The following is a 4,279-nucleotide window of genomic DNA, read 5'->3' as shown; positions in this document are numbered from 1 at the left end:
CCCCTGATCTTAGTCCGTGACATAGAACAATATAGAAGCGAAACTCGATCAGCTGATTGGAGTCTTGTTTACCTATGATCTGAAGTCTAAACCTCTGAAAAACATGGAAACGTTTATCGCACCAATATGATGTTAGACTCAAAGTCACTCATATTATGTAAACTTTTATCGGGACTTAGGCGGGATATGCTAGTGGGGTCGGCTTGTTTACCATTATCTATTTCACGTATGCCACGCCCCCCTGGAGACCATGTTCAAGGCGACAATCGCCCAATTCGGCCAACTCACGAAGTTTCATACCCCTGGTAATAATAATAACATTTTAAGAAAAAGATAGCATACACTTTAGGTCCCATTATATTATACAAATATTGACCATCTATTTATAATAATGTTGGCACGCCTTGGCAACCTATAATATATAATAGGGGACGTGCCGTGCATATATTAATGACGAATAAGTCTATGGCTTCAAACGAATTTAACGAATATTTTGAATACATTTGTATTAAGTCTTACTAGTAATTTCTCTGGTTTTTGATTTTAATGTTCTCGTTATATTGACTTTTTATAATAATACATCACTGTAACGCAGTTTTCTGCCACAGCACCACCCAACCCCGCCGGCCATAATATATATTAGGCTCCGTCTAATAGTATAAGGTCTATGGTAAAACATTATAAAACCGTGTCTCGTTTACATTCAGCCCATTTCCGTGGCAGTGAGCATGAAAGTGGGCAGCACGAGTATGCATATTATACATGTCACTCGCGCTGATCATTCTCCTCGCTTTGTCACTGTCCGTCGCTCCCGTCAAGAGCAGTGCGAGCGCTAGGGCGGTCGACTTTTTGTATGTGGCCCGTCGGCCGCCACAACTTCATTGCTAAGGCGACGGCTGTATAGTTGTTGTATATATATATTATATATGGACCACACAGCCACACAAGATAATAAAACAAAACATAAACTAAACTTATCCCAACAAAAATTGCTCCTTGTTTATAAAAGCAGAAACAAAACAAAAACCATGCATATTCTATGTGGACCCAGCATTACATGGCCCTCTATAAATATAATAAACCAAGAAGATATACAGGATACGAAACGAACGTATGATGACTGTATGGTGATTCAAGCTTAAGAACAATCAGTTTTAACAATAAGTACAATAAAAATAGTATTGTAGCTATTTTATAAGTATCAGACTTATCACATTTACTATCAGATATCACAAAAAACGGAGTATATCGCAGATTATACTAAACCAGACGGTTCACTTCTGCATTTTACTGATAACTACAACTTACCTCAATGCAGTAGGGTCACACGTGAGAAAAAAAAATATTGTAAAACACCTTGTCTATAATTCTTGTATCAAATAATATGACAATGGTTAAGGATTTGACACGAGTGCTAAATATCAGTGATGCGTGAATAATTAATAATTTCTCATAAAAACTGTTTTTCTCTATTAGTGGTGATACTGATTTTAAGTAGGTTTTTATTTGTTTGCACTTTTGAGAATCACATGTAGTGATGGGCAAATTTCCAAGAATATAGTTATGGGCATTTCCCCGGGGAAATTCCCGGGAATATTTTCAACACCGGGAATTTCCCGGGAATATAATAAGTTTTTAAATATTGATCATAGGTTTCAGTTATAAATTAAACTTATCGTTGTAAATGATCCAAATGACAGCTCTTTACTGATAATATGTCAGTTTAGATATTTATTCTTTTAAAAAAAGTTATTAAGTAACTATAGTTTAATTTTTTATTTGAAATCTGAAATCTGATCACAAAATAAACAATACAACTTTCATTTATATATGTTGAAAAAATAAAAATAAACATACTAAAATTGAAATAACATAAAAATAATACATTTTTTTTTTCAAAGAAATTTTACGAGAGGTTGGGGAATATTCTGGGAATATTCCCTATTCCCGAGAACATTCCTTGGGGAATATTTCTAATGGAACATCACTAATCACATGGCTTGAATAGAAGTGCACTATCTGGTTTTATATAATCTGCGATATAATGGACTGGAAACGAGCAGCTTATCTGTGGCCAGGATGTATGTACAAGAGGCAACCCCGTACTTGTCAATAAGCCCAGAGGTTACAGAGCCATCTGTATAAAACACGGATTAAGCTAAAAAATTTGAAGCCGAATAAAACTGCCGGTAACGCTAAAAACATTGGGTCCCCAGTGTGAGGAACCTTTTGGTGGCCGTCCCACGACCCCTGCTGATCATGTCGTTTCCAGTTATGAACTAAATTCACGTTTCCAGTCATAAACAAAAAAAAAATTGTAGCCCATAATGGCCGTATGCAACATAAATTAATAAATTTTGTTGCGTGGCTACACTGATTGCACTTTAGCATCGACTTTTGTCGATTCCGAATTTGCTTTAGAATCTTAAACAATAATATACAATGGATGGAGGCATGGAGCTACATGTGTATTGGTCGTTTACCGAGACGATGCCAACCACAGATATAAAGTTACCTTATAGTTTTTACATTTGTGATGCCAACCACAATTTAATAGATATACTGGCTACACAATGAATTATGATAGAGAGATCGTCAAACTGAGTCGCCAAAACAGCTCTGGAACTACAACTGACTGGTGACATCTCATCAACATATATGATATATTATAGTTAAGTTATATACGAGCATAGTATGTCATACGACAGAAGTACTGTATATAATTATTATCCGTCATGATCGTGCGAGTGCGTGCGAGATCCTTCCGTACCACCACTACAAATATTAAATAATACCCCAGACAACTGCATCAAGCCGTCGCGTTCCTAGAAAAATCATAGGTGAGTTACTACAGTTGTAACTCACATATGAATTATCGTTAGTAGTAGTAACTGTAAATGTATGGGAAATTACCTATTAAATGTTCCTTAGAATCCAGTTGTATGGAGGCCCCTAAAAACAGTTTCATACATAGTATTATTTATTATTTATGCAGGCCATGGTAATTTTGTCATTGATCGGTAACTATAGACAGCTAGTAGCTAGTAGGTATAATGGTTGAAATGATTAAATGACGACATGACGTTGATGCATTTCGTATAAACTATGAAATAAAATAAAAAGGTACAAGATAACAATATTATAATCATAAGATTATATAAAAATCATAGAGGCAGCGCTATCTAGGAATAAAATGAAACAACGTTCACGGGCACACAGTTTTTTTAGCGTGAACAGTTCAATATTATGCCGGTAGATGACGTTGCTAATACCATTGAAACCGTAGGATAAGACATGCTCCACTATGATCGAAACAATAAAACAATTCAATAATTGATTATTAACGACTTCTACTGAATGAGCGGTGGCTTCAAGCAGTGCTGGGAAGGGGGGGGGACAAAGGGGGCAGTTGCCCTGGGTGGAAAATTCTTAACAGTGAAAACGAAAGTTTTTTAGTTTTCAAATGTATTTTTATAATTTTTAAGAAGAATTATTATTCATTGAAAAATGTATATAACAAATAATAACAGTATTATTATATTCTATAATATGTATATCGCCTACCGCAGAACTATCACGTGAGTGAGCGTTCAGCGTATTATTATAAAAATATTAAAATAGAAAGACCATATTATTATTATAGCGCTCGGATCGACGCATTTCTATTTTTGTTTATATTATCGTATTATTTTCGAATAGGAATATTGTAAACAACTACGTTTACATGCACAATTAAAGTAGATTTAAAAACTAAAGCAGTTTGATCATGCATCATGTAAATATCATCATGCTTTAAATAGCGATCTTATAACATAAACCCGTTTTAATTTTAAGGACGCTTGAATATCGGAATATGTAGATTAACCAAATTTAATCAATTTAATAAATAAAGTCGGTTGTATTTTTGTACATGTAAACACATATTATTGATAAGTCATAAGTATTAAATATGATAATGGAGCTGGAAGAAATATCAATTTCATGGAATAATGAATTTTATAACATATCGATTTAATATTAAAGACACACAACAAGTCAGGAAATTTAGGTCGACTTATAACATAGAACAATATAGAAGCGAAACTCGATCAGCTGATTGGGGTCTTGGTTACCTATGATCTGAAGTCTGAACTACGAAAAACATGAAAGCGGTTCCACGCACCAACATGATATTAGATCCATGGTGACCAATATTATGAAAACGGTTTCAAGACTATGGCGGGATACGTTACGCGGGGTCGGCTTGTTTACCATTCCCTATTTCACGTATGCCACGTCC

The sequence above is a fragment of the Acyrthosiphon pisum genome, chromosome A1 (genome assembly GCF_005508785.2).
Source record: "Acyrthosiphon pisum isolate AL4f chromosome A1, pea_aphid_22Mar2018_4r6ur, whole genome shotgun sequence".
Lineage (NCBI taxonomy): Eukaryota > Metazoa > Arthropoda > Insecta > Hemiptera > Aphididae > Acyrthosiphon > Acyrthosiphon pisum.
The sequence above is the reverse complement of the archived record's forward strand: the minus strand, read 5'-3'. Positions refer to the sequence as shown.